The sequence below is a fragment of the Choloepus didactylus genome, chromosome 6 (assembly GCF_015220235.1).
Source record: "Choloepus didactylus isolate mChoDid1 chromosome 6, mChoDid1.pri, whole genome shotgun sequence".
Lineage (NCBI taxonomy): Eukaryota > Metazoa > Chordata > Mammalia > Pilosa > Megalonychidae > Choloepus > Choloepus didactylus.
The window spans coordinates 73,455,005-73,473,778 of NC_051312.1; the positions used below are offsets into that span (position 1 = coordinate 73,455,005).

At 37.7% G+C, this 18,774-nt stretch overlaps 1 long non-coding RNA gene across 1 annotated transcript in view; it reads left to right on the forward strand.

Annotated features, from left to right (window-relative positions):
* LOC119538695 overlaps positions 1-14,013 on the forward strand; it is a 31,688-nt gene extending 17,675 nt beyond the window's left edge. Inside the window, exons 3-4 of the long non-coding RNA XR_005217625.1 lie at positions 7,355-7,416; positions 13,726-14,013. This is a non-coding gene — a long non-coding RNA (uncharacterized LOC119538695). The remainder of the gene's footprint in view (positions 1-7,354; positions 7,417-13,725) is intronic.
* Positions 14,014-18,774: the final 4,761 nt, after the last annotated feature.

An 18,774-nucleotide genomic window follows, 5' to 3' on the forward strand; every position in this document is an offset into this window, starting at 1 on the left:
TATTCTGATCTCCATTCCCACCTCTGGGGGTTATTGCTGTTGCCGTTGTTTGTTTGTTTATCTGTTTAGTGACTTGCCTTGACTAATTCTGAGAGTCTCTCTCTCCTGCAGTGTGTGGGCACTGATGTCTCATCTCAGTGTTTATATTATTATGATTATTATTTCTTGTGTTTACTCTTAAGCTTGAATTTCTAGAGATTGACTCTGGCTTGCTGATCAGCTAATGATGGGTAAGAGGTTATCCTTAAATATTTTGGGCTAGTAAGGCTTCCACTCTTTTCTGTTGGATCTGTGTGGGTTGGGGAACACATTAAAAGTTCAGTTAAGTCTTCCCTGGTTTTTATTTTCTTTGTGTATAAGGTCTTATATGCAGCCATGGATGAGTGGATATTTGGGGCCCTCTCTGGTTTCTCCTGAGCATGTGCGTAACACTGCACATGCATGCAGCTTTCCAGACCACTAAGGATATGTGGAAGCCTATAAGGTCCACTATGGTTGTCATTTTCTCCAGATTTCCCTGTTAAATTTCTCATTAATCTGTTGCTTATCCCAACCAGTATTGTAGTCTCACACAGCTGTGATATTGATCTTCTCTGTTTGCCACAAATATCACTTGTTTTCAACAATGCTCTGAGTACCGAATTGAGTTGGCCCCCTCCCACATCAGAGCCTCTGGTTTTCATGGCTTGTGTTGTCCTACTAGAACTACCTTGTTGGGACTGGAACAGGGAGGTTGGGAGCAACCCCAGACGACACAGATTTCATCAGTTCTTACCAAGTTTCAGTGGTTTTTCTTGAATAAATGCTTCTCAATTTATTGTGTGTCGCTGGTCAATTTCCAGAATCTTCAAATATTTGTTTTTGACAATTTTGTGCAGTTTCATTGTGTAGATAATTTGCAGCTTCCTCACTCTGCCATTCTGAAAGTGTCCTGTGGTGGCTTGGAATTATGTACCCCAGTAAAACATGGTCTTATACTGTGCCAGTTTGAATGTATGCCCCCAAACGCCATTATCTTTGATGTAATCTTGTATGGGCAGATGTTATCAGTGTTGATTAGATTGTAATTCTTTGAGTGTTTCTTTGGAATGTACCCCACCCAGCTGTGGGTGATGACTCTGATTGGATAATTTCCATGGAGGTGTTGCTCTGCCCATTCAGGGTTGGTCTAAGTTGATCAGTGGAGCCATATAAATGAGCTGACATAACAGAAGGAACCCAGTGCAGCAGTGAGTGACATTTTGAAGAGGAGCTACAGCCAAGAGGAACACTTTGAAGAGAGCACAGGAGCTGCAGATGAGAGACAGTTTGAAGACGGCCACTGAAAGCCAGCTCTTGCCCTGGAGAAGCTCAGAGAGGACAAATAGCCCAAGTGCAACTAAGAGTAACATTTTTGAGGAACTGCAGCCTAGAGAGGAATGTCCTGGGAGAAAGCCATTTTGAAACCAGAAGTTTTGGAGCAGATGCCAGTCACGTGCCTTCCCAGCTAACAGAGGTTTTCCGGACACCATTGGCCATCCTTCAGGGAAGGTACCTGATTGCTGATGTGTTACCTTGGACACTTTATGGCCTTAAGACTGTAATTGTGTAACCAAATAAACCTCCTTTTTTTTTTTTTTTTTTTTTTTAATCATCATTTTATTGAGATATATTCACATACCACGCAGTCATACAAAACAAATTGTACTTTCGATTGTTTACAGTACCATTACATAGTTGTACATTCATCACCTAAATCAATCCCTGACACCTTCCTTAGCACACACACAAAAATAACAAGAATAATAATTAGAGTGAAAAAGAGCAATTGAAGTAAAAAAGAACACTAGGTACCTTTGTCTGTTTGTTTGCTTCCCCTACTTTTCTACACATCCATCCATAAACTAGACAAAGTGGAGTTTGGTCCTTATGGCATTCCCAATCCCACTGTCACCCCTCATAAGCTACATTTTTATACAACTGTCTTCGAGATTCATGGGTTCTGGGTTGTAGTTTAATAGTTTCAGGTATCCACCACCAGCTACCCCAATTCTTTAGAACCTAAAAAAGGTTGTCTAAAGTGTGCGTAAGAGTGCCCACCAGAGTGATCTCTCGGCTCGTTTTGGAATCTCTCTGCCACTGAAGCTTATTTCATTTCCTTTCACATCCCCCTTTTGGTCAAGAAGATGTTCTCCATCCCACGATGCCGGGTCTACATTCCTCCCCGGGAGTCATATTCCACGTTGCCAGGGAGATTCACTTCCCTGGGTGTCTGATCCCACGTAGGGGGGAGGGCAGTGATTTCACCTTTCAAGTTGGCTTAGCCAGAGAGAGAGGGCCACATCTGAGCAACAAAGAGGCATTCAGGAGGAGACTCTTAGGCACAAATACAGGGAGGCCTAGCCTCTCCTTTGCAGCAACCGTCTTCCCAAGGGTAAAACTTATGGTAGAGGGCTCAACCCATCAAACCACCAGTCCCCTATGTCTGTGGTCATGTTAGCAACCATGGAGGTGGGGTAGGCGAATACCCCTGCATTCTCCACAGGCTCCTCAAGGGGGCACTACATCTTTTTTTTTTTTTTTCCTTGTTTGTCTTTTTTCTTTTCTTTTTTTTTTTTTTTTTAACTTTCCCTTCTTTTTTCAAATCAACTGTATGAAAAAGAAAGTTAAAAAGAAAACAAACATACAATAAAAGAACATTTCAAAGAGACCATAGCAAGGGAGTAAGAAAAAGACAACTAACCTAAGATAACTGCTTAACTTCCAACATGTTCCTACTTTACCCCAAGAAAGTTACATAATATAGCAACATTTCAGTGAACTTGTTCCTACTACATCCATCAGAAATTAACAGACCATAGTCATTTCTGGGCATCCCCAGAACGTTAAATAGCTTATCTGTTCTTCTTGGATTATTGTTCCCACTTCCTTAATTGCTCTCTACTGCTAGTTCCCCTACATTCTACATTATAAACCATTTGTTTTACATTTTTCAAAGTTCACATTAGTGGTAGCATATAATATTTCTCTTTTTGTGCCTGGCTTATTTCGCTCAGCATTATGTCTTCAAGGTTCATCCATGTTGTCATATGTTTCACCAGATCGCTCCTTCTTACTGCCGCGTAGTATTCCATCGTGTGTATATACCACATTTTATTTATCCACTCATCTGTTGAAGGACATTTGGGTTGTTTCCATCTCTTGGCAATTGTGAATAATGCTGCTATGAACATTGGCGTGCAGATATCTGTTCGTGTCACTGCTTTCCGATCTTCCGGGTATATACCGAGAAGTGCAATCGCTGGATCGAATGGTAGCTCTATATCTAGTTTTCTAAGGAACTGCCAGACTGACTTCCAGAGTGGCTGAACCATTATACAGTCCCACCAACAATGAATAAGAGTTCCAATTTCTCCACATCCCCTCCAGCATTTGTAGTTTCCTGTTTGTTTAATGGCAGCCATTCTAACCGGTGTTAGATGGTATCTCATTGTGGTCTTAATTTGCATCTCTCTAATAGCTAGTGAAGCTGAACATTTTTTCATGTGTTTCTTGGCCATTTGTATTTCCTCTTCAGAGAACTGTCTTTTCATATCTTTTGCCCATTTTATAATTGGGCTGTCTGTACTATTGTCATTGAGTTGTAGGATTTCTTTGTATATGCAAGATATCAGTCTTTTGTCAGATACATGGTTTCCAAAAATTTTTTCCCATTGAGTTGGCTGCCTCTTTACCTTTTTGAGAAATTCCTTTGAGGTGCAGAAACTTCTAAGCTTGAGGAGTTCCCATTTATCTATTTTCTCTTTTGTTGCTTGTGCTTTGGGTGTAAAGTCTAGGAAGTGGCCTCCTAATACAAGGTCTTGAAGATGTTTTCCTACATTATCTTCTAGGAGTTTTATGGTACTTTCTTTTATATTGAGATCTTTGGTCCATTTTGAGTTAATTTTTGTGTAGGGGGTGAGGTAGGGGTCCTCTTTCATTCTTTTGGATATGGATATCCAACTCTCCCAGCCCCATTTGTTGAAAAGACCATTATGGCTCAGTTCGGTGACTTTGGGGGCCTTATCAAAGATCAGTCGGCCATAGATCTGAGGGTCTATCTCTGAATTCTCAATTCGATTCCATTGATCTATATGTCTATCTTTGTGCCAGTACCATGCTGTTTTGGCAACTGTGGCTTGATAATAAGCTTCAAAGTCAGGGAGTGTAAGTCCTCCCACTTCGTTTTTCTTTTTTTAGAGTGTCTTTAGCAATTCGAGGCATCTTCCCTTTCCAAATAAATTTGATAACTAGCTTTTCCAAGTCTGCAAAGTAGGTTGTTGGAATTTTGATTGGGATTGCATTGAATCTGTAGATGAGTTTGGGTAGAATTGACATCTTAATGACATTTAGCCTTCCTATCCATGAACATGGAATATTTTTCCATCTTTTAAGGTCCCCTTCTATTTCTTTTAGTAGAGTTATGTAGTTTTCTTTGTATAGGTCTTTTACATCTTTGGTTAAGTTTATTCCTAGGTACTTGATTTTTTTAGTTGCTATTGAAAATGGTATCTTTTTCTTGAGTGTCTCTTCAGTTTGTTCATTTCTAGCATATAGAAACATTACTGACTTATGTGCATTAATCTTGTATCCCGCTACTTTGCTAAATTTGTTTATTAGCTCTAGTAGGTGTATCGTTGATTTCTCAGGGTTTTCTAGATATAAGATCATATCATCTGCAAACAATGACAGTTTTACTTCTTCTTTTCCAATTTGGATGCCTTTTATTTCTTTGTCTTGCCGGATTGCCCTGGCTAGCACTTCCAGCACAATGTTGAATAACAGTGGTGACAGCGGGCATCCTTGTCTTGTTCCTGATCTTAGAGGGAAGGCTTTCAGTCTCTCACCATTGAGTACTATGCTGGCTGTGGGTTTTTCATATATGCTCTTTATCATGTTGAGGAAGTTTCCTTCAATTCCTACCTTTTGAAGTGTTTTTATCAAAAAGGGATGTTGGATTTTGTCAAATGCTTTTTCAGCATCTATTGAGATGATCAATTGATTTTTCCCTTTTGAGTTTTTAATGTGTTGTAATACATTGATTGTTTTTCTCATGTTGAACCATCCTTGCATGCCTGGAATGAACCCCACTTGGTCATGGTGTATGATTTTTTTAATGTGTCTTTGGATTCAATTTGCAAGTATTTTGTTGAGGATTTTTGCATCTATATTCATTAGGGAGATTGGCCGGTAGTTTTCCTTTTTTGTAGCATCTTTGCCTGGTTTTGGTATTAGATTGATGTTAGCTTCATAAAATGAGTTAGGTAGTGTTCCATTTTTTTCAATGTTTTGAAAGAGTTTGAGTAAGATTGGTGTCAGTTCTTTCTGGAAAGTTTGGTAGAATTCCCCTGTGAAGCCATCTGGCCCTGGGCATTTATTTGTGGGAAGATTTTTGATGACTGATTGGATCTCTTTGCTTGTGATGGGTTGGTTGAGGTCTTCTATTTCTTCTCTGGTCAGTCTAGGTTGTTCATATGTTTCCAGGAAATTGTCCATTTCTTCTACATTATCCAGTTTGTTGCCATACAGTTGTTCATAATATCCTCTTATAATTTTTTTAATTTCTTCAGGATCTGCAGTTATGTCACCTTTTTCATTCATTATTTTGTTTATATGGGTCTTCTCTCTTTTTGATTTTGTCAGTCTAGCTAGGGGCTTGTCAATCTTGTTGATCTTCTCAAAGAACCAACTTTTGGTGATATTTATCCTTTCTATTGTTTTTTTGTTCTCTATGTCATTTATTTCTGCTTTAATCCTTGTTATTTCTTTTCTTGTACTTGGTTTAGGGTTGGTTTGCTGTTCATTTTCTAGCTTCTTCAGTTGATCCATTAGTTCTTTGATTTTGGCTCTTTCTTCCTTTTTAATATATGCGTTTAGTGCTATAAATTTCCCCCTTAGCACTGCTTTTGCTGCATCCCATAGGTTTTGGTATGTTGTGTTCTCATTTTCATTCGTCTCTATATATTTAGCAATTTCTCTTGCTATTTCTTCTTTAACCCACTGATTGTTTAGGAGTGTGTTGTTTAACCTCCAGGTATTTGTGAATTTTCTAAGTCTCTGATGGTTATTGACTTCTAATTGTATTCCATTGTGGTCAGAGAATGTGCTTTGAATAATTTCAATCTTTTTAAATTTATTGAGGCTTGTTTTATGTCCCAGCATATGATCTATTCTGGAGAAAGTTCCGTGAGCACTAGAAAAGTATGTGTATCCTGGTGATTTGGGATGTAATGTCCTGTAGATGTCTGTTAAATCTAATTCATTTATCAGATTGTTTAGGTTTTCAATTTCCTTATTGGTCTTCTGTCTGTTTGATCTATCTATAGGAGAGAGTGATGTGTTGAAGTCTCCCACAATTATTGTGGAAACATCAATTGCTTCCTTTAGTTTTGCCAATGTTTCTCTCATGTATTTTGTGGCACCTTGATTGGGTGCATAGACATTTACGATTGTTATTTCTTCTTGCTGAATTGCCCCTTTTATTAGTATGTAGTGGCCTTCTTTGTCTCTCAAAACATCCCTGCATTTGAAGTCTATTTTATCTGAGATTAATATTGCTACACCTGCTTTCTTTTGGCTGTAGCTTGTATGAAATATTTTTTTCCATCCTTTCACTTTCAGTTTCTTTGTGTCCCTGTGTCTAAGATGAGTCTCTTGTATCCAACATATTGATGGTTCATTTTTTTTGATCCATTCTGCGAATCTATATCTTTTAATTGGGGAGTTTAATCCATTTACATTCAACGTTAAAACCGTGAAGGCATTTCTTGAATCGGCCATCTTATCCTTTGGATTATTAAACCCCCTTTTATAATAGCCAAACCTTCTCTGGTGTTTTGCATTCCAGTAGCATTAGCAAACTAGAACATACACTTAATCCATTCCTGTGGGTGTGAACCCATTGTAAGTAGGATCTTCCGATGAGGTTACTTCATTTAAAGTATGGCCCAACTCAAGTAGATGGGTCTTAATCCTATTAATTGAGTCCATTATAAACAGAATGAGATTCAGACAGATAGAAAGCCACAGGAAGAAAGAAGCCGAAAGTCAACAGAACTCAGAAGAGAAAGGAGAGGCCAAGAGGGGCCGCCATGTGCATTTGCTGTGTGACAGAGAGCCAAGGACCAGGGATCACCAGCAGCATTCCCGAGAATGCTAGTCTTCAGAAAGAGGGCATCACGTTAATGATGCATTGATTTAGACTTCCTCTTAGCCTCAAAACTGTGAGTCAGTAAATTCCCATTGTTTAAGCCAACCCATTGCATGGGACAAGGTTATATTTGGTTATAAAAGTAGTGTATATATTTTACTTCATCTTCCTTTTCTTGCTTAGCAGTGCTCCTGGAAATGGCTGAACTTCTGTTGTACTGGATGGTCTGGCTGGGTATTAGCTCCCAGGTAGGTGGATGGAGCTGGGTCAGGGGATCCTGAGTAGGGTCTCAGCCCCCAGTAGCTTTTTATTAATATATTAGTCTTCCTGTTCCTTTCAAATTGTAAACCTTTCCCAACTTTTAAAACGTAACTCTTATCTCTTAAAATTCACTTTATACATTCTTTTAAGATAAAATTTTATTTATTCCTTCCATCAATATTTGTTTGTTCAGCTGTCATTTATTAAGCCTCTGCTCTGTCCCAACACTGTACTAGGTGTTAGAAAATATTTCCTCTGCAGGAAGCTCGAACAGGTGGGGTGGAAGTCAAATATCCAAGGTTAGTTTTGTACCAGTTCTAGAGAAAACTCTTAACTTTAGTTATATTTTCTGGCTGGTACTAAATTTACTTAAATATAATTATAGGTGTACCATATTTTAATAATTTTAAGCTATAGGGTGATTATTTAAAATATACTTTTTACAATCAATATATTTGTATTCCTCAGTTTTGTGACTCTTTGCTCCAATTATGTACTACCCCTTCACATTTTTTGTGTTGAGAACATAAAATGGCCTTCATGCAACTTACTTTTTTTCCTTAAGGCCCAAAAGTAACTAAGGCAATTATGTCCTGTTTTGGGAAGAAGGAACAGATTGGGTGGCAATTGGAAGTAATGGCTGCTGGTTGTGGAACATGGGGAGGGACCCTGGAGTTGAAGTGTCTAAAATTGTTATGTGGGGTGCCTTGACTACAAGGGTGAGGAGTGCTATGTAGAGAGGTATGCCACCTTTCCTATTGTTTTGTTCCTTGGGCCAGGGGAAATTTTACTCCCCATTGCGGAATGGGCAAGACTGAGTATAAGTTGGGTGGGGCAGAGGATGTTTCCAGTGTGAGAAAAGAGGAAGAGAAGATGGCTGGTTAGGATCAAGCTGAATAGTACAGTGGCTAGTGGTAGAGACAGGGGGCGGAAATAGGCTGATGAGGCCTATGCAAGGCAGAAGAGGTCTTTGGTTGGCAGTAGAGGTTCTGAGTCAGCACCTAGATCTTCATCCGCCTTTTCCAGTCAAAGAACATAAAAGTAAAGTGAGATAGAAAGATTATTTAATATGTATATTAGTGGGCTTTCCAGATCAATTTTTTGATACATAGTGGGGACACAAGGAAATGGATTAGAAAATATTTCAGACTAATTGGTTCTAGGACTGGTCCTCTGACTAATTTAATCTGTGATTACAACCAAATTATTTAACCTGTCTGAGCATCAGTGCTAGCACTTATAAAATGAGATGTTAGTACAAAAATTAAGATAGTGGATGTAAAATAGTTTGAACAAATAATTGCTACATAAATGCAAGAAAGTATCACCATTGCATAATGCTAAATATTGAGAGCTGCTACTACATGAAAATTTCTCATGAGAAAAGAAAACTTCACCAACATCATGATGAAAATTAATGGGAAGATAAGATTTGATTTGCTGCAACATTTTAACAAGCATGTATTGAGTACGTGCTTGCTGAGCAGTGAGGGTCTTATGTCTTAAAAGTGAAAGACCACTTAAATGTCACAGATTCCATAGGTACCATTATTTAAAAATTCTCAATGCCTTTTTCTGCTTAATGTGTTTGTGATGCTAGTTAAACTCAGTTTGTTTGCTTTGTAAAAAACCAAAGAAGGTTTTTTGTTTTTTTGTTTTATTTAAATAAGATTATAGTCTGTTTATTTAGGCCCTCTGACAGCATTTCCTGCCAGACATTTGACATGTAGACTTGGCACAATTCCAGGAAACTATTTGCTTCTGTGTTCGCTTTCCAGATACAGTATTTCCTAGGAATTGGGATGAGGAATCTCCTTTAAGTCTTTTAAATTTTAGAAGCATACTTTATATAGCACTTTAGAATCTATTCTTTCATACTAAAACAATGAAAATTCTAGGATCTTTAAATTAAGGAAAATGCATCTCTTGTAGTAATTCACTAGTGGAAAATTCAAAGCCTTAATGTGAGTAAGTCCAATAAAATGTACTTGGAATATTCCTTTCCCATAAGATTGTTCAGATGTCTCTTTCAGAAAGTTCAATGAAATTACATCTGAAATTATAAAACTTATAAATTACAGGATAATTGTTAATATTTCTAAAATCCTTCTCCAAAAGAAAAAGAGCCTAGAAGTGAGTTTCTTTGGAAAAGTATGCTCTACTTAATTCACTTACAATATTTTTCTTTTTATATAACATTTCAGGAATATTTTGTGAAGTGAAGTACATACTATATTTGAAAAATAAATTACTCAAAAATTTTATTTCTATTAGGAAGCCACTTCATTTCTAGATTTTTAAATACTCGTTATACAGTTAGGAATGCAGGAATGTATTACAGCTTTATTATAATCCCAGAATGCATGTCATTTTAATTAACTATAAATATATCTGTGAGAGAATGTGGTGGCAAATGTATTAACTTAAAGATGGGAAACCTGAGGTCTAGAAAGATAACTTCTTGTACATACTACAGTTAATTGTGAACAAATTTAGGTCCTTTCTGCATAGCGTTGTTAAATAAACTGTTGACTACTTAACTCCTTTGTCTTGCCAGAATGAGCCAAAAAAAGATTCCATGGTTCTGGCCAGCATGAGAATTAAAGGCAGCAATGAATGGGAAATCAGGAACAGAAGCAGTAATGAGACTGAAATGAATGGCATGGGAACAAATGGCAAGAGAATACAGTTAGTTTGCGATCTGGTGTGGACCAGGAATCTGGAGCCAAATAGGCATTTCAGATTGGGAACTGATCTGTGACCCAAGATCAGAATGATGCCATAGATCAGAACCCGATTACTTCTGAATGGCAAGGACCAGAGCAGAGACAAAAAGGAGAGGTGATTGTCACACAAAATACCAGTGGGGTGGGTAGGTGGTTTTTGTTTTTTTAAAGCTGCCCAAATGCAATACACCAGAAATGGACTGGCTTTTACAATGGTGATTTATTAATTTAAATTTACAATTCTTAGACCATGAAAATATCCAACTCAAGGCATCAACTAGACTCTGAAGACAGGCTGCCAGCACCTGGGGCTCCTCTGTCACATGGCAAGGCACTTGGCGATGTCTTCAGGTCCTTTTCTCCCAGCTTTCATTGCTTCCAGTTTCTGGCTTCTCTGGGGCTTTTTCTTGTGTTCCTCTCTTTCTCTTAATTTTATCTCTTATTAAGGGCTCCAGTAAGGGGATTAAGACCCACCCGGGGGCAAGCCTCAACTGAAATAATCTAATCAAAAGGTCCCACCCACAATAGGTCTGCACCCACAGGAATGGATTAAAAGAACATGGCCTTTTCTGGGGTACAGAACAGTGTTGAACTACCACAGGTGGGAAAGAATGAGCAAATGACCGGAGCTTGGAGTCTTAAATTTAAGGTCCGCTATTAGAATCTGACCCCTGAACACTTCCTGACAACATAGGTCTCTCACTTCCCACCCACCCTTCCTTTTTACAAGATTTCAGATTTAGCTGGAAGACATGACCCTGCTTTTACACACTGATGCTGAAGGCTTATGAGCTTAGCTGAACAACTCCCTGCTTCAAGGGAAATTCGAAGTCAACATAGCTTATTGAGATCCAAAAAGATCTGTTTTAGAGGCTGGGTTTGTAAGGAAAAACAGATTCAGCAAACCTAGGGTCACCACTGGTACCACTCACAGATATCTTGGTCATGTGAATTGGTGATTTTTGTTTCTTCCACAACTTATCTCTGTCTGGAAACCATGTTGATTACTGGACTGCCTGGCCCTGTAATCTTCTAATCACTGAATGTCTACCATAACCCAATCCTGTGAATCCAACCAACCTTAATTTCTAAGATTTATAGCTGTATATCACAGAGGAAATGGAGAATAGGAGATCCAAAGAGTCTGGGTGAGACAAGCAAGATGACTAAGACAGTCCTTTCTGTCAGGAAACTTGTGTTAGTGTCCTGTTAGAGACTGAGTTTATCCCCCGCCTCATGGCATTGCCTGTAAGGTTTAGGCCTTTAATGAATATTGGTCAAATATTTAATGACGGGATCTACAAGTGATGGAAATAATTGAGTGGTAGGAGTGAGGGAGCAACTCCCAACATAGGGATACAGCCTGACTGCAGTTATCAGATGTGAGAAAGATCTATACAGGAATGAACTAGAAGTAAGCTGAGACACAAAGAAATTATTGAGCTATCCAAGGCTATGGAACCATTCAGGGCAGCATTAGAAGTTAAACTGGGTGTCCTCATCTCTAGATTTATGCTGTGCACACTAAACAAATGGCTTGTAAAGATTTGAATCAGTGTTTAAGCCAGCAAAAAAATTATTTGTTACTGTAAAGTTTGAGTAAATAGAAGGGTAAATCTGAAGATGATGGAATCTAATTGATAACTTCCCTGCTCCTTAATCTGTAGATAATCTCTCTTTTTAAAGTGCTCATTATAGTAGAGATTATCAGAGAAAAAGCCTGTGATGAAAATGTGGTATAAAATTGTATTCTTTGTTCAGCAAGTTAAAACAAGCTGGTCTGTAAGCAATTATTATCTTCATCAAAATTCCTAGCTCTAATGTTTTGGCTTCATTTGCTCAGCACGTATGCCTTCTTAAACAATTGGATAGATTTAAAACACTTATGAGATGTTTGTGCTTATATCTTAACATAGCATCAGTTCAACAGGAAAAAGAAAAAAATATAAGATTTGGCATTAGGGCAGAGTTTGGAAAAAAAAATCAAACCAAAACTAAAAAACCCCACAACACTTAAATCACTGCATATGGATAAACATTCTTTATTCAACCTTGTAATGCCCTTAGTAACAATCCTCTAGTTAGGTTTCAGGGGTATGTTTCTTTTCTTGACTCTTTAATCACTTAACATGTCTGGTAAAAATTGCCAGTGAGTTGGCATAGGTCATGATTGTTAGCTACCCATTACCAACATTTTTATATGGGTGATACATTCTAGAGAAATCTCTGTCTTTTTTGTTTTGTTTTTGGTTATCCCAAACAAAAAGTCCCCCCCCCAAAACAAAACAAAACAAAACAAAACAGAAAAGTGTCCTGTAATTGAAGAAAACTGTTCAGGTGCCTGCTTGGATGAGCAGATGATTTAAAGCTGAATTAGCTTTTCAAATTCTGAATTTGTCCATGTGCGAGTGAGTATGAAGAATGTGTCTTTGGATAAGATTGGGACTGTTTGGTTAAAAAAAAAATTATCCACAGGTGCATTTTGAGACTTGTGTCATTTTTTTTTTCTAGTGGGTTAGGTTTCTGATCACAGTCTATGCTTATTTAATGATTATATAGTAAAGTAGTTTTATTATACATTCATTTGAAATTACTATAATTAATTCAGCAGCTGTTTATTGAGTAACCACCATTTGCATATATTGAAGATGGAGCTCATTTGATACAAAGATGAATAGCCCATGCCTTCAAGAGGCGCACAGTCAAGCACAATCATTAGATTGGGCCCTGGTGAACAACACTTACGAACAAGTGTTATGAGCTATGATCTGTGCCTTGGATATAGAGAGGGAGGAATTCATTCTGCCTAGAGGTAGGAAGAAGTCAAAGAAGGCTTTTTATTGAAGAGGTAACAATTGAGTTGGGCCTTGAAATGCCTTACCAAAGGTGTTAACTTTCATGGTATTTTCTGGAAATGACAGTTGTTTGTGGGGTTGGAAAGTTAAGTGCCTGAAGCCAGCAATGAGGTGTTTGAGACACAAGGTGTTTGAGCTGTCTTTGGGACAGCCTGGTACAAATATATAGCAGGGAGTTGGAAGTTAAAGTCTTTAATTCAAGAGAGAGAGGTTGAAGCTAAAGACACAAATTTGGAAATATCAGCATATTTAATTGAAACCATACAAGCAGAGGAGATATCTTGGGAGATGCTATATGTAGAACAGAGCCAAGAATAAAATTTTCCAATTAAAGCATATGCTGAAGAAGAGATAATACCGAAGGATGCTGAAAAAGAATGGTTGTATATAGATAGGAGATGATGTTGATAGTCATCTGGAAGGGTAAAACATTTCAAGAAAGAAGCTAAAGATGCTCTTAAAAAAAAAAAAGGAAAGTAAATATATAATAGTTAGAATAAAAAACATTGATAGAAGAGTTGGAAGGAAAAGTTCAGGAAATTTTCCATAAAGTAGAAGAAAACGATGAGATGGACAAAGCATTATGATGGTTAATTTCATGTGTCATTTTGGCTAGGTTATGGTGTCCTGTTTTGGTCATGGAAGCACAGGCCTGATTGTTATTGTGAGGGTATTTTGTAGATGGACTTAAATTGTCACTTGATTGCATCTACAGCTGATTATATCTACTGTCAACAAAGGAGATTGCCTTCAGTAATGAGAGGAGTCTCTTCATCCAATCAGTTGGAGGCCTAAAAGTGAGAATTGAAGATTTCAGCTACCAGAAAGAAGAATTTCTGTCTCTACTTCAGCCAGCCCACTTCTCCTGGGGATTTCAATGTCACCTTCATCAGTTTCCAACTTGTGGCTTGGCATCTCTTGGAGAATTCAACTTGACCTTCACAGAGTTTCTGACTTGTGGCCTGCCCTCTTAAATTCTGACTTGCCAATTCTCATAATCATGTGAGCCAATTCCTATAATAAATATCCTAATATTTACATATATAGATATATTATGTATGTTGTGTATTTATATTTATATCCTATTGGTTCTGTTTCTCTGGAGAACCCTGAATAGTACAGGCATCAATCTCAAAGATCCAACATATAAGTAATAGGAGTTCTAGAAAGAAAAATTAGAGAAAATGCAGGGGAGAAAATTTATCAAAAATAAAACAGGGATGTTTATTGGAACTAAAGGACATGAGCTTGTAGATTAAAAGGCTCTACCAAGTGCTGAGAACAGTGTTTGAAAAAGTACCCATACAAGGCATATCATCATGACATTTCAGGTGGAGAAGATTCTACTTCCAGAGCAAAAAAAATTAAACAATATTAGAAAGTATATGATTAGTGGAGGAATGCCTTCTAAAATCTGAATAAAAAGTATTTTTAACGCAGAATTCCTTACCTAGTCAATCTATCAATTCAGTGGGAGAAGAGTATGAAATCATTTTCAGTCTTGTAAAATATCAACAAAAATTACCTGCCATATGCCTTTTTTTTTAGAAAACTACTAGAGGAGGTACCCACAAAAATGAGGGGGTAGGATAAGAAAGAGGAAGACACAAGATGTAGAAAAGAGGAGATCCAACATAGTCTACTATGGTGTCCTTCCAAAGGATTAGGCATGCTTCTGAGGCAGCAGGTAGGGAGGGATGAAAATACATTTTGACATAGCAGAAGGAAGTTGAGGGAGTTTGCACATTTATTCTCTGCTTTCTCAGTGGTGAAGGCAACGTTTCCTGCTGACAGTGAGTAGTTAGAATTTTCGAGGATAGACAGGCTTGGAACAGTTGCTGAGGGGAACAAGAAAGGGATCTAAATCACTAGGAATAAGTAAGTATTTAGTATTGAGAGGAGTATTCAGTTTTGGGAGGAGGTTTGCTGTGAAGCTGTTCGTTTCTTTTGTACTTTACAGCAGGGTTTTGGAAATTATAATGGTATTTTTTCTGTCAGTAAGCTTTAATCCTAATTATCAGAGATCACTTTTCCTTGGATGCACTCAAGATTTGTTTTTTCAATACAAACTGTTTGATTTATCATCAGCAATGATTTATTTCATCACTGTGTTCAAAGTTCTATGCTGGAAATCTGAGGCTGTTAGCATGTAATAATCAAAAAAACAAATCTCTCTCTTTCTCTTTCTCTAATTCAAAGCAACAGCTTCCAGTACATCTGTAACCTAGACATTTTTTAAATTCAGTTTTATTGAGATATATTCACATACCATACAGTCATCCATGGTGTACAATCAACTGTTCATAGTACTATCATACAGTTGTACATTCATCACTCCAATCTATTTTTGAACATTTTCCTTACACCAGAAAGAATCAGAATCAGAATAAAAATTAAAATAAAAAAAGAACACCCAAATCATTCCCCCATCCCACCATATTTTTCATTTAGTTTTTGTCCCCATTTTTCTACTCATCCATCCATACAGTGGAAAAAGAGAGTGTGATCCACGAGGTTTTCACAATCACACTGTCATCCTTTGTAATCTACATTGTTATACAATTGTCTTCAAGAGTCAAGGCTACTGAATTTGAGTTTGGTAGTTTCAGATATTTACTTCTAGCTATTCCAATACATTAAAATCTAAAAAGTGTTATCTATATAGTGCATAAGAATGTCCACCAGAGTCACTCCTCAACTCCATTTGAAATCTCTCAGCCACTGAAGCTTTATTTTGTATCATTTCGCATCCCCCTTTTGGTCAAGAAAATGTTCTCAATCCCATGATGCCAAGTCCAGATTCATCCCCGGGAGTCATATCCTGTGTTGCCAGGGAAATTTACACCCCTGGAAGTCAGGTCCCACGTAGGGGGGAGGGCAGTGAGATTACCTGCCAAGGTGGCTTAGTTAGAGAGGGCCACATCTGAGCAACAAAGGGGCACTCAGGGGGAGACTCTTAGGCACAATTATAAGCAGGTTTAGCCTCTCCTTTGCAGTAACAAGCTTCATAGGGGCAAGCCCCAAGACAGAGGGCTCAGCATGTCAAGCCATCAGTCTCCAATGTTTGTGAGAACATCAGCAACAATCAAGGTGAGGAACTCCAACACCTCCACATCCTCCCTCAGCTCCTCAGGGGGGCCCCAAATATATTTTTTTATTCTCTGCCCAAATTACTTTGGGATGTGTTGCTATTTCACTCTAACCTATACAGACCTACGATATCTCACTTCCTACTCAAAGTTCCATGTAATTGCGGTGTTTGAATAAACTGACTGTAGAAGTTATATTGTTTAGAAAATATAAATCCTACACCAAATAAACATTTCTTCCCTTGGTCTCACATGGAAGTTGAAGTTTTGACACACAGTCAGTTTCAACCTTTATCCTTTGGCCTGATTTGCCCTAGTCTTAACCAGATCTTCATTCATATCGCTAACTGAAGAACCTAGACTTTTTTATCCCTTAAAAAACTTGGCTCTTCAAGTCCTGATTAATTGAAAATTGGCTGAGTATTAAAGAGGAAGAAACTAAGGACAGCATGGAATGCTAGTTATGCTAAAGGGAAAAAGAAAAGAGAAAGCACAGGAGGAACTAAGATAGGATCTAAGTGCTAGGAAGAGCTTGCCCTTCCAGGAGACTGAGGATGGCTCTGTCCTCTTTTCCCTATTGTGTCAATGATGTTTCCTAGCATAACAGAAATGTTGGGGTCCACCACTACTTAGATAGTGATAGAGCATCTATGTTACTCCCATCTTATCGAAGTTCAAATTTTCAAAGTCATAACTACGTACAAATGTTAAAGTGAATAACCTTTTCATAACTTACTATTTGAAAAGAAATTCCCTAGCAGTTATCATTCCATCTGTCAAGAAAATATGTATTTCATTGTACGTTTATTTGAATCCACTAAGCATATGAATTTCATCATCTCTAACCTAGACATCTCCTTCTTGCCTCTAACTTCTTATCCAGAATTTCCCATACAGTTTTTTTCTATTATAGGTTCCCAGACCCCACATCTAGAGATTCTGATTCAGGATACCCTGAGATATCCTGGAACAGAGCATTTGAAGTTTATAACACTCCTCAGGTGATTTTTTTTTCCAGAATTGGAAAATCTTACAAAATTAAACCAATGAGACATTTGCTAGGGAGTTTGAACTTTGTCTTTATTCTTGGAGAAAGGTGAGATATTTTCTGATCATTTTGAAATTAGCCGGGATCTCTGACTCTTTAAAACAGGAAGAATTATGAGTTATTTTTCCATTGGCCATGATTTTTTTTGACAGTCATTTTGCCTTAAATTTTCCACCCTCTCCAGTGACTGGAATAAACAACAACAACAACAACAACAAAAGAAACAAAGCCCCCAACAACAACAACAAAAAGATTGTTCCAGAAAACTTTTCAAAAAATGAGAATGATAATATATGGAAACAATTAAAAAGACATCTGTATTAGTTTCCTATCTCTGCTGTCACAAATGGCCGCAAACATAGTAGCTTAAAATAATACAGATTATGTACTTGCAAAGCCCTCCTAAGGGACAGGAGAAAATGCAGAAATATTTAACTGCCCCACCTGGGGAATTACCGATATTCTCACAAGCACTGGGAACTACCAATTTAGAAGACTGAGCCCTCGATCTTGGGGCTCGCCATTATGGAGTTTGTTACTGCAAAGGAGGGTGCTTCAGAGTCACTCCCAGAGAACCTCTTTTATTGCTCAGATGTGGGTTGTCTCTCTAAGCCCACTTGGCGGGTAAACGCACTGCCCTTTCCCCTAAGTGGGACATGACTCCCAGGGGTGTAAATCTTCCTGGAAACATGGACATGACTCCCAGGGATGAGCCTGGACTGGCATCATGGGACTGAGAAAATATTCTTGACCAAAAGGGGGAAGAGAAATGAAACAAAATAAAGTTTCAGTGGCTGAGAGATTTCGAATGGATTTGAGAGGTCATTCTGGAGGTTATTCTTATGCATTATACAAATATCCTTTTTTAGTTTTTAGTGTATTGGAAGAGATAGAAGGAAATACCTGAAACTGTTGAACTGTAATCCAGCAGCTTTGATTCTTGAAGACGATTGTATAACTATATAGCTTATATGGTGTGACCGTGTGATTGTGAAAACCTTGTGGCTCACACTCCCTTTATCCAGTGTATGGACAGATGAGTAGAAAAACGGGGACAAAAGTACATGAATAATAGGAGGGGATGGGGGGGGTGGGATGTTTTGGGTGTTCTTTTTTATTTGTATTTTTATTGTTTTTTTTGGAGTAATGAAAATGTTCAAAAATTGATTGTGGTGATGAATGCACAACTATATGATGGTACTGTAAACAACTGATTATACACTGTGGATGATTGTAGCATATGTGAATATATCTCAGTATAACTGAATTTAAAAAAAAGTCAAGGAGTTTATATTACAGCTACTTGGCTTAGCTCTACTTAGTGCTCTAACACGTATCTATTAAAATTGTAAATCTTTCCTGAACTGTATTTTTCCCTTTACTTTTGTAATTTGGTATGCGATACAATTATCCTTCTATTGAAAACATGGATACTTAACAAGTAATTACAATTTTTTGTTTTTCTGTCTACACAAATACTAACAAAATATTTATATGACAAATGGCAAGTTAAAATATTACATGGCTCATATTCCATTTATTAATCCTATTTTGCTACTTTCCCCTCATATTGTCAGTCTCTAGGTTGCCTTTCTCCCATCTGTGCTTACACATGGAATTCTGGCAT